Consider the following 13,051-nt stretch of genomic DNA (forward strand, 5'->3'; position numbering starts at 1 on the left):
AATCTGTACACCTGTTGATTGACGGTTGAGAGGCGGGACCAAAGAGCCAGAGCTCAACCCCCGCAAACACAACTAGGTGAGTACAACTAGGTGAGTACAACTAGGTGAGTACACACACACACACACACACACACATACACACACACACACAGGATAAGGCAGGACAGAGAAGGCTGGGCAGACTGCATATTTCTTGACTGCCAAAAGGCCTTTGATACAGTACCGCACATGAGACTGCTATACAAACTTGAGAGGCAGGCAGGAGTAAGCGGAAAGGCCCTTTCATGGGTGAAGAACTACCTAACAGGAAGGAGCCAGAGGGTAATGGTAAAGGGCGAGAAGTCGGACTGGCGAACAGTAACAAGTGGAGTACCTCAAGGATCGGTGCTGGGACCAATCCTCTTTCTAATTTATGTAAATGATATGTTTACAGGAGTGGAATCATACATGTCAATGTTTGCGGATGACGCAAAATTAATGAGAAGAGTTGTGACAGACGAGGATTGTAGGATCCTCCAAGAGGACTTAAACAGGTTGCAGAGATGATCAGGGAAATGGCTACTGGCGTTTAACACCAGTAAATGTAAAGTTATGGAAATGGGATCAGGTGATAGAAGACCAAAAGGACAGTACACAATGAAGGGGAACTTCCTATCTGTAACGATTCGAGAAAGAGACCTGGGAGTGGATGTGACACCTAACCTAACTCCTGAGGCACATATAAATAAGATAACGACAGCAGCGTACTCTACACTGGCGAAAATTAGAACTTCATTCAGAAACCTAAATGAGGAGGCTTTTAGGGCACTTTACACTGCCTACGTGTGACCCGTCTTAGAGTATACCGCACCATCATGGAGCCCCCACCTGAAGAAACACATAAGGAAACTGTAGAAGGTTCAGAGGTTTGCGACGAGGCTTGTCCCAGAGTTACGAGGGGTGGGATATGAAGAGCGTCTGAAGGAACTGAACCTTACGACACTAGAGAAAAGAAGGGAGAGAGAAGATATGATAGGGACATATAAAATACTCAGGGGAATTGACTAAGTGGAAATAGATGAAATGTTCACACGTAATAATAACAGAACGAGGGAACATGGGTGGAAACTGGAAACTCAGATGAGTCACAGAGAAGTTAGGAAGTTTTCTTTCTGCGTGAGAGTAGTGGAAAAATGGAGTGCATTTGGGGAACAGGTTGTGGAAGAAAACTCTATTCATACTTTTAAAATTAGGTATGATAGGGAAATGGGACAGGAGTCATTGCTGTAAACAACCAATTGCTGGAAAGGCGGGATCCAAGAGTCAATGCTCGATCCTGCAAGCACAAATAGGTGAGTACAAATAGGTGAGTACAAAATCTGAGAAAGGACAGAAGAGAGTCAGCTTCAGGGTGATGTACTCGAACATAGATGGGATCACCAGCAAGGCAAGTGAACTACGGGAAAGAACACAAGAATTGAACCCAGATGTAATCGGACTCACAGAAACAAAACTCTCAGGTATCATAACGAATGCAGTGTTTCCCCAGAACTACACTGTAATAAGGAAAGAGAGGGAAGGACGGGGAAGAGGTGGAGTGGCCCTACTAATGAGAAAGGAATGGAGCTTCAAGGAGATGGTCATCCCGGGCTGCAATGGTTTCAGAGACTACGTAACAGGCACCATAACATTGGGAGGACCAAAAGTAGTAGTAGTAGTTATATATAACTCTCCACCAAATAACAGAAAACCAAGGCAAGAGAATTACAACAACAACATGGCAGTTAACACTATAATTGAGAAGGCAGCCTCTACTGCCTGTAGAAATAGATCCCATCTGCTCATCATAGAAGACTTCAATCACGGAAAGATATACTGGGAGAACAAGGAACCGCATGGAGGAGAGGATACATGGAGAGCCAAACTAATGGAGGTGGCGACAAGAAACTATCTAAGCCAACATGTCAGGGAACCCACTAGGATGAGAGGAAACGATGAACCAGCGAGACTCGACCTAGTCTTCACTCTGATCGACTCCGACATAAGGAAAATCGGCTATGAGGCCCCAGTAGGAATGAGCGACCACAGTGTACTGGCGTTTGAGTATCTGGTTGAGGAAGGGTTATTGAACTGAAGGAGGGGTACTGAAAACAAAAAACTGGCATTCCAAAAGGGAAACTATGAGGTGTTAAGAAAATTCCTAACAGATATAACATGGGAAACAAAGCTCAGGGGAAAGACGGCCGTAGACATGATGGACTTCATCACGCACAAGTGCAAGGAAGCAGCAAACAAGTTTGTCCCAGTCCAAAAGGAAAGCAATGAAATGAAGATGAGAAGCCCATGATTTAATCAGAGATGTGGGCTAGCTAAACAGCAAAGTAATAGGGCATGGAGAAACTATAGGAATAAGAGGACACTTGAGAGCAGAGAAAGATACCAGAGTGCCAGGAATGAATATGTCAGGATGAGAAGAGAGGCAGAAAGACAATACGAAAATGACATCGCAAGCAAAGCAAAGACTCAACCCAAGTTGCTGCATAGTAACATCTGGAGAAAAACAACAGTAAAGGAACAGGTAATGAATATAAGAATAGGGGCAGATTGATTCACTACAAACGACATGGAAGTGTGTGAGGAACTGAATAAGAAGTTCCAGGAGGTCTTCACCGAAGAGCAAGGAGAGATTCCAGAGATAAAAGAGGGAATAGTTAACCTGGAACCACTGGAAGAGTTTGAGATTACCAGTGGGGAAGTAAAGAAGTGTTTACTAGAGTTGCATGTGACAAAGGCTATAGGCCCAGATGGAATCTCCCCTTGGATACTAAGGTAAGGAGCAGAAGCACTGTGCCTGCCACTCTCCATAGTGTATAACAAATCACTGGAAACAGGGGAACTGCCAGAAATTTGTAAGGCAGCTTATGTAGTTCCAATATACAAGAAAGGAGATAGGCAGGCGGCACTGAACTACAGGCCAGTGTCCCTAGCCTGCATACCATGCAAGCTGATGGAGAAGATTATGCGAAGAAAGCTAGTGGAACATCTGGAGCGAAAGAACTTTGTAACACAGCATCAACATGGGTTCAGGGATGGCAAGTCCTGCCTCATAGGGCTAATTGAGTTCTACGACCAGGCAACAAAAATCAAGCAAGAAAGAGAGGGCTGGGCAGACTGCATATTTTTGGATTGTCAAAAAGCCTTTGATACAGTACCACATAAGAGGCTACTGAGAAAGCAGGAGATGCAGGCTGGAGTGAAAGGGAAGGTACTCCGTTGGTCTCGGGAGTACGTAAGTAACAGTAGACAAAGAGTCACTGTGAGGGGTGAGGTCTCGGATTGGCGTGACGTCACAAGTGGAGTCCCGTAGGGGTCAGTCCTTGGACCAATACTGTTTCTGATATATGTAAATGATCTCCCAGAGGGTATAGAATCGTTTCTCTCAATGTTTGCTGATGATGCAAAAATTATGAGGAGGATTGAAAAAGAGGATGATAGTAGAAGGCTACAGGATGACCTAGACAAACTGAATGAATGGTCCAACAAATGGTTGTTAAAGTTTAACCCGAGTAAATGCAAAGTAATGAAACTAGGCGGTGGAAACAGGAGGCCAGACACAAGATACAGAATAGCAGATGAAGTACTTAATGAAACGGAAAGAGAGAAAGATCTAGGAATTTATATCACACCAAACCTGTCTCCTTAAGCCCACATCAAAAGAATTACGTCTGCGGCATAAGCAAGGCTGGCTAACATTAGAACAGCCTTCAGGAACCTGTGTAAGGAATCGTTTAGAATCTTGTACACCACATACGTAAGACCAATCCTGGAGTATGCGGCCCCAGCATGGAGTCCGCACCTTGTCAAGCACAAGACGAAGCTGGAAAAATTTCAGAGGTATGCCACTAGACTGGTCCCAGAACTAAGAGGCATGAGTTACGAGGAAAGACTGCGGGAAATACACCTTACGACACTAGAAGACAGAAGAGTGAGGGGGAGATATGATCACTACCTACAAGATCCTCAGGAGAATTGACAGGGTAGACAAGGATAAACTATTCAACATTGGCGGTACGCGAACAAGGGGACATAGGTGGAAACTGAGTACCCAAATGAGCCACAGGGACGTTAGAAAGAACTTTTTCAGTGTCAGAGTAGTTAACAGGTGGAATGCATTAGGCAGAGATGTGGTGGAGGCTGACTCCATTCACAGTTTTAAATGTAGATATAATTGAGCCCAATAGGCTTAGGAATCTGTACACCAGTTGATTGACAGTTGAGAGATGGGCCCAAAGAGCCAAAGCTCAACCCCCACAAGGACAATTAGGTGAGTACACACACACACAGGGACCCTCTCTCCCTCTCCCACTCCCTCTCTCCCACTCTCTCTCTCTCCCACTCTCTCTCTCTCTCCCACTCTCTCTCTCTCTCTCTCCCACTCTCTCTGCCTCTCTCCCCCCCCCTCTCTGTCTCTCTCTGTCTCTCTCTCTCTCTCTCTCTCTCTCTCTCTCTCTCTCTCTCTCTCTCTCTCTCTCTCTCTCTCTCTCTCTCTCTCTCTCTCTCTCTCTCTCTCTCTCTCTCTCTCTCTCTCCCTCCCTCTCTTTCCTTCCCCCTTCCTCTCTGCCCAGACACACACACACACACACACACACACATACACACACACACACACACACACCTCCCCCCCTCTCTCCCTCTCCATCTCTCTCCTCTCTCTCCCTCTCTCTCTCCCTCCCGCCTCTCTCTCCATCTCCTCCTATTCTACTTTCTTCTCACTTCAGTGGAAGGGTCGGATCGCCCCCACCCACCCATTTATCTCTCCCTTTATCACTCCCTTTCTCTCTCTCTCTTTCTCTCTCTCTTCCTCTCTCTCTCTCTCCCTCCCCCATCCAGCTCTGCCTTCCTGACAAATCCTATTACGGCACAACTATAGGAACAGGGGCAAGCATGGCAGCCAGAGGTACCAGGGGAACAGGGAAGAGCCAAGGTGAGGAAATGAAGGAAATGTTCGCCCAGTTTCTGGAGGACATCAAGAGTGAGATGCAAGAAATGATGCAGGAAATGAAGAACGAAATAAGCAACCTGAAAAGAGAGCTGACAGCAGCAAAGAGGGAGATTAGAGCCCTCAAAGAGAATGGTATCGAGGCTGAGACTCAGAAAACCATCCAGGGAGAAGGTGGTTATAGTTTTTTGGATGAGAATGCCACAATAAAAGCAACATTTGCGGAAATACTAAAAAAAAATACTGAAGTATTGACTGCAGTGATGGAGGTGGCCATGAAAGCAGCCACCTCACAGGAGGCGGCACGCTCCACTAGCCAACTGCTGAAAAGGAACAGATCAGTGGCTGCTGTGGGTATTAAAGAGCAGGAAGTCTCTAATAGGACAGAGTGGAATGAATAGGACAAAGCAGCAGTGAATGAAGTACTAAAGGCACTAGACATGGAAGGGGCTGAGCAAAGCATTGAGGTCTTCAGGCTAGGTTGGTACAACAAAGACCGAGACCGAATGATAAAGATAGTGTTTGCAAATGAGAGCACAAAGGAGAAGATCCTATCAAGGAAGAGCTCCCTAAAAAACGTGGGAAAATTCAAAAATGTATTCCTCCAGAGAGACATGACAAGGGAGGAGAGAGCCGTGGCGGCAGAAGCAAGGAAGAGGCGCAGGGCGAGAGGGGAAAACCAGGAAGTCACAGCTCCCAACACAACACCCCCAGAGGCGAGGGGGGGAACCCACAACCAGCTACCCAGTAATACCAGAAGGGAGGACAACCCCGCCACCCTCCTCTGCATAGAAAACCCCCCTACCCCAAACCCTCCCTGCCCCCACTCAAATGATCAGCCAAATCTCCCTCCCCCCACACCCAATCCCCACCCTTCTACCCCTCCCCTCCTCCCGAGTCCTCCCTCCCCCCCTTTCCTTCCCGTCCTCCCTCCCCTTTCACCCCATACCCTCCCTGGCCCTCCCCCTTCAATAGATCCCCGCCCCTCATCCCAGTATCCTCTGAGACCCTGTTATCCACCTCACAGGTCCTCACACCCATGGAACAGCCTCCCCCACCAGCAGAACACTCACCAAGGAGGCGATTTGAGAAGGGACAGAAGAAAGTGATCCACAAAGCAATGTACACTAACACATTGGTATTACAAATATAGCAAATGAGCTTGGAGAACGGGTACTAGAGGAAAACCCAGACATAATAGCCCTCACAGAAACAGCTCACGATAACGATAATAAACGCAGTGTTCCCACAGGACTATTATGTTATGAGGAAAGAGAGGGAAGGAAGAGGTGGGGGTGGTGTAGCTCTGCTGGTAAGAAAAGGCTGGGATTTTGAAGAGATGGATATTCAGGGCTGTGAAGGTTTCAGTGACTACATAGCAGGTACCATAACAAATGGAGGGAAAAAAATTATAGTCGTAGTCATATATAATCCAAAACCAAATGACAGAAGACCTAGACAGGAATATGATAGAAACAACATGGCCACTATTAACATAATAGAAAGAGCAGCTTCTGTTGCTAGCAGGAATGGATCTGGACTACTTATTATGGGAGACTTCAACCATGGAAAGATAGATTGGAAGAACAGAGACCCGCATGGAGGACCAGAAACATGGAGAGCTAAGCTGCTGGACGTGGCAACAAGAAACTTTCTAAGCAAGCACATCAAAGAACCAACAAGAATGAGAGGAGAAGATGAACCAGCAATGCATGATTTGATATTTACCCTAAATGAGTGGGATATAAGGGAAGTTAAGATGGAAGCGCCCTTGGGAATGAGTGACCACAGTGTATTGAACTTTGAGTACCTGGTAGAGCTAGGACTTATCTCCCCCCCCCAAAAAAGAACTAGGAATCAAAAGGCTGGCATACTGAAAGGGGAATTATGAACAGATGAGAAGTTTCCTAAGTGAAATACCTTGGAACACAGACCTCAGAGATAAGTCTGTACAGGGTATGATGGACTATGTTACCCAAAAGTGTCAGGAGGCAGTAAACAGGTTCATCCCGGCCCAAAATGAAAAATCCGAGAAGCAACAGAAGAATCAATGGTATAATAGGGCATGTATGGAAGCGAAGAAACTGAACAAAATGGCGAAGAGGAACTTCCGGAATAACAGAACACCAGAAAGCAGAGAGAGAGATACCAGAAAACTAGGAATGAGTACGTCAGGGTGAGAAGAGAAGCAGAGAAAAGTTTTGAAAATGATATAGCAAACAAAGCCAAGACCGAACCAAAGCTACTCCACAGTCACATCAGAAGGAAAACAACAGTGAAAGAACAGGCATTGAAACTTCGAACAGGCGAGGACAGGTATACAGAGAATGACACAGAGGTGTGTGAAGAACTCAACAAGAGGTTCCAGGAGGTCTTCACAATAGAACAAGGTGAGGTCACTGTGCTAGGAGAAATGGAGGTAAACTAGGCGGCCATGGAAGAGTTCGAAATTACGAGAGAGGAGGTCAAGAGACACCTGCTGGATCTGGATGTTAGAAAGGCTGTTGGTCCAGATGGGATCTCACCATGGATACTGAAAGAGTGTGCAGAGGCACTTTGCTTGCCACTCTCCATAGTGTATAGTAAGTCACTGGAGACGGGAGACCTACAAGAAATATGGAAGACGGCAAATGTGGTCCCAATATACAAAAAGGGCAACAGGCAAGAGGCACTGAACTACAGGCCAGTGTCCTTGACTTGTATACCATGCAAGGTGATGGAGAAGATCGTGAGAAAAAACCTGGTAACACATCTGGTGAGAAGGGACTTCGTGACAAATCACCAACATGGGTTCAGGGAGGGTAAATCTTGCCTTACAGGCTTGATAGAATTCTACGATCAGGTGACAAACATTAAGCAAGGAAGAGAGGGCTGGGCGGACTGCATTTTCTTGGATTGTCGGAAAGCCTTTGACACAGTACCGCATAAGAGGCTGGCACATAAGCTGGAGAGACAGGTAGGTGTAGCTGGTAAGGTGCTCCAGTGGATAAGGGAGTACCTAAGCAATAGGAAGCAGAGAGTTACGGTGAGGGGGTGAGACCTCCGATTGGCGTGAAGTCACCAGTGGAGTCCCACAGGGCTCTGTACTCGGTCCTATCTTGTTTCTGATATATGTAAATGATCTCCCGGAGGGTATCGATTCATTTCTCTCAATGTTTGCGGACGATGCTAAAATTATGAGAAGGATTAAAACAGAAGAGGACTGTTTGAGGCTTCAAGAAGACCTAGACAAGCTGAAGGAATGGTCTAACAAATGATAGTTAGAGTTTATCCCAACCAAATGTAATGTTATGAAGATAGGTGTAGGGAGCAGGAGGCCAGATACAAGGTATCATCTGGGAGAGGAAATTCTTCAGGAGTCAGAGAAGGAAAAAGACTTGGGGGTTGATATCACGCCAGACCTGTCTCCTGCAGCACATATCAAGCGGATAACATCAGCGGCATATGCCAGGCTGGCCAACATACGAACGGCATTCAGAAACTTGTGTAAAGAATCATTCAGAACTTTGTATACCACATATGTCAGGCCAATCCTGGAGTATGCAGCCCCAGCATGGAGTCCATATCTAGTCAAGGATAAGACTAAACTGGAAAAGGTTCAAAGGTTTGCCACCAGACTAGTACCCGAGCTGAGAGGTATGAGCTATGAGGAGAGACTACGGGAATTAAACCTCACTTCGCTGGAAGACAGAGGAGTAAGGGGGGACATGATCACCACATTCAAGATTCTGAAGGGAATTGATAGGGTAGATAAAGACAGTCTATTTAACACAAGGGGACCACGTAGGGAGCAGGAGACCAGATACAAGGTACTGTTTGGGAGATGAAATCCTGCAAGAGTCAGAGAGAGAGAAAGACCTAGGGGTTGATATCACGCCAGCCATGTCCCCTCAAGCTCATATCAGGAGGATAACATGAGCGGCACATATGCCAGGTTGGCTAACATGAGAACGGCCTTTAGAAACTTGTGTAAAGAATCTCTCAAAATATTATATACCACATATGTCAGACCAATCCTGGAGTATGCGGCTCCAGCATGGAGTCCATATCTAGTCAAGCATAAGACTAAACTGGAAAAGGTTCATTGGTTTGCCACCAGACTAGAACCAGAACTGAGGGGTATGAGCTACGAGGAGAAACTACGGGAATTAACATCATGTCACTGGGAGACAGAAGAGTTAGAGGGGACATGATCACCACATACAAGATTCTCAGAGGAATTGATAGGGTAGATAAAGACAGACTTTTTAACACAAGGGGCACACGCACTAGGGGACACAGGTGGAAATTGAGTGCCCAAATGAGCCATAGAGACGTTGGAAAGAATTTTTCAGTGTCAGAGTAGTAGACAAATGGAATGCATTAGGAAGGGATGTGGTGGAGGCTGACTCCATACACAGCTTCAAGTGTAGATATGATAGAGCCCAATAGGCTCAGGAACCTGTACACCTGTTGATTGACGGTTGAGAGGCGGGACCAAAGAGCAAGAGCTCAACCCCCACAAGCAAAATTAGGTAAGTACAATTATGTAAGTACACGCACACACATCAGGAGAGGGGCCTAATAGCTGAGTGGACAGCGCTCTGTACTCGTAATCCAAGGGTCCGGGTTCGATCCCTGGTGATGGCTGTTACGAACCCGGATCCAGCGTTCGAGCCTGGAGCAGTGACAAACACGCCATCTGTGGGTCAGCTCCCGAAACCCCCTCCAAACGAACGACGACACCTAGTGAGGACAGCGTGTACTGGCCTCGAGGACCAGTTTCTAGTCTGGTTCAGCGCTCAACACCGCCGCTCCTGACCTCTGGTGAGGTGGTGCTCCGACGACAGCGCCATCTATGGAGTGGATATGTCGGGTGTTTGTGTCTGAGGCTGTAAGTGTGGTGTTTTAGTGTCCCTGTTATTGATGACGTGTCTGCTTACAGAGCCGACCTGGGACCACTGTGTTGAAGGTGGAGTCAGTCTACCCGAGGCAGCCAGTCTCCATACGGTGAAGTTTGCTGCAGCTGTTGTGACGTCGTCCCCCCGGAAGAACACTGTGGTGTGTTAAGCCTGCCAGTGGAGTGGCAGTGAAAGGATTTACCCGGGACCGACGGTTGGAGACGATAATCCACTGGGGTATTGAGGACAGGAGGGTGATTGGTGATATCACACGAGACTCCTGTCTAGGGCGTACCCCTTTTATCGTTCGTGGAGTGGCCGTACCAGCCTTGGTGGCTCAGTACCTGCCAGCAGACCTGCTGGACGTGTGGTTGACGGCCTCCACGACGGTGCCCCCAGTGGACCTGTGTTGTGGCTGACCTGTGGCCAGGGTAGGCTCGGCGTTCTCAGAGGACACGTCTTGAGGCCACGAAGAAAGCGCCGCGGACTCAGCACCTAGCTTCGAGGATCCTTAGTCTCCAGCAGAAGACTACAGTGTTGATCCCCTTTGTAAAGTGTTAATACCCCTCCCCCTTGTGTACGTTTTACTTTTATATATTTAAATGGTGATGGTGAACATTATATTATATTAAGTTCTTACCTTTCTTTCCCTACTCCCTTTAAGTTGCTTGCGTCACGGATCGCATCCCTTGATAGCCTCTACTGGCTTGGGGCCGGATATATATCTTCCTCTAACTACATCAGAGTAAGAACCCCGTTGCGTCCCGAGAGGGCCGTAACAATGGCAGAAATAAAATGATAATTATCTTTCACCCTGAGGCGCCTGTTATCCAGCAGTACATAGGTACCTGGGAGTTAGATAGCTGTTACAGGCTGCTTCCTGGGGGTATGTGCGTGAGTGCGTGGAAAAAAATAGTTGGTAGTTATTAACAGTTGATTGATTGAGAGTTGAGAAGCAGACCGAAAGAGCAGAGCACATCCCCCACAAACACAACTATGTGAATACATTCACAAAAAACACACACACATATTTGATGTTAAAAAGACGTCTTAATATAAATAGTTACAGAGTCACCTTTCTGAGACCAAATAAAAACGTCAAACAACGTTTTATGTTTGCTGGGATGATATTGATTGTTGGCCTAGCACGACCTTGATGGATGACCAGGTACGACCTCAATGATTGAACTGGCGCAAACTTGATGACTGACCTGGCATGACACTGATTGTTGGCCTAGCACGACCTTGATGGATGACCAGGTACGACCTCAATGATTGAACTGGCACAAACTTGATGACTGACCTGGCATGACACTGATTGTTGGCCTAGCACGACCTTGACGGATGACCAGGTACGACCTCAATGATTGAACTGGCACAAACTTGATGACTGACCTGGCATGATACTGATTGTTGGCCTAGCACGACCTTGATGGATGGCCTGGATGGATGACTTGGCATGACCTGCATTGTATACCTGGCATGACCTGAACTGTCGACCTAGCTCGACCTTTACTGTCGACCTGACACGGCCTGTACTGTCGACCTGACACGGCCTGTACTGTCGACCTGGCTCGACCTTTACTGTCAACCTGACATGGCCTGTACTGTCAACCTGACACGGCCTGTACTGTCAACCTGACACGGCCAGTACTGTCGACCTGGCTCGACCTTTACTGTCAACCTGACACGGCCTGTACTGTCGACTTGGCTCGACCTTTACTGTCGACCTGACACGGCCTGTACTGTCGACCTGACACGGCCTGTACTGTCAACCTGACACGGCCTGTACTGTCAACCTGACACGGCCTATACTGTCGACCCGACACGGCCTGTACTGTCGACCTGACACGGCCTGTACTGTCAACCTGACACGGCCTGTACTGTCAACCTGACACGGCCTGTACTGTCAACCTGACACGGCCTATACTGTCGACCTGACACGGCCTGTACTGTCGACCTGACACGGCCTGTACTGTCGACCTGACACGGCCTGTACTGTCGACCTGACACGGCCTGTACTGTCGACCTGACACGGCCTATACTGTCGACCTGACACGGCCTGTACTGTCGACCTGACACGGCCTATACTGTCGACCTGACACGGCCTGTACTGTCGACCTGACACGGCCTGTACTGTCAACCTGACACGGCCAGTACTGTCGACCTGACACGGCCTGTACTGTCGACCTGACACGGCCTGTACTGTCAACCTGACACGGCCTGTACTGTCGACCTGACACGGCCTATACTGTCGACCTGACACGGCCTGTACTGTCGACCTGACACGGCCTATACTGTCGACCTGACACGGCCTGTACTGTCGAGCTGACACGGCCTGTACTGTCGACCTGACACGGCCTGTACTGTCGACCTAACATGACCTGGATTGTCGACCTGCATGGTTGATCTCACTAAACTTGGATGGTTGACCTGGCCCGACCTGGATAGTTAACCTGGCACAACCTGGATAATTAACTTGGCACGACCTGGATGGCTAACCTGGTATTGTTTGGATGATATACTATTACCTGTCAGGTTTGATGAAGTAGACGCCATCCAGCCTCTCTCCCTGGCGGTACAGGTCAGCACAGTCCTTGGGCGTTGTCACCCTGCCAATATTACACCATTGTAATGTTTCCTTCAATTGATGGTCATTGTTTCAACTGTAGAAAAAATTGGCTCTAGTTATTTCATATTCAAATTAGAACAAAAATGTATATATATATATATATATATATATATATATATATATATATATATATATATATATATATATATATATATATATATATATATATATATATATATATATATATATATATATATGTCGTACCTAGTAGCCAGAACGCACTTCTGAGCCTACTATGCAAGGCCCGATTTGCCTAATAAGTCAAGTTTTCCTGAATTAATATATTTTCTCTAATTTTTTTCTTATGAAATGATAAAGCTACCCATTTCATTATGAATGAGGTCATTTTTTTTTAATTGGAGTTAAAATTAACGTATATATATGACCGAACCTAACCAACCCTACCTAACCTAACCTAACCTATCTTTATAGGTTAGGTTAGGTTAGGTAGCCGAAAAAGTTAGGTTAGGTTAGGTTAGGTAGGTTAGGTAGTCGAAAAACAATTAATTCATGAAAACTTGTCTTATTAGGCAAATTGGGCCTTGCATAGTAGGCTGAGAA

At 46.8% G+C, this 13,051-nt stretch overlaps 1 protein-coding gene across 1 annotated transcript in view; it reads right to left on the bottom strand.

Annotated features, from left to right (window-relative positions):
* LOC138351744 (ryncolin-4-like) overlaps positions 1 to 12,465 on the bottom strand; it is a 132,147-nt gene extending 119,682 nt beyond the window's left edge. Inside the window, exon 1 of the mRNA XM_069303772.1 lies at positions 12,390 to 12,465. The gene's annotated coding sequence lies outside the window, so the exon portion shown is untranslated. The remainder of the gene's footprint in view (positions 1 to 12,389) is intronic.
* Positions 12,466 to 13,051: the final 586 nt, after the last annotated feature.

Source organism: Procambarus clarkii, chromosome 50 (genome assembly GCF_040958095.1).
Source record: "Procambarus clarkii isolate CNS0578487 chromosome 50, FALCON_Pclarkii_2.0, whole genome shotgun sequence".
In the NCBI taxonomy this organism is placed as follows: domain Eukaryota; kingdom Metazoa; phylum Arthropoda; class Malacostraca; order Decapoda; family Cambaridae; genus Procambarus; species Procambarus clarkii.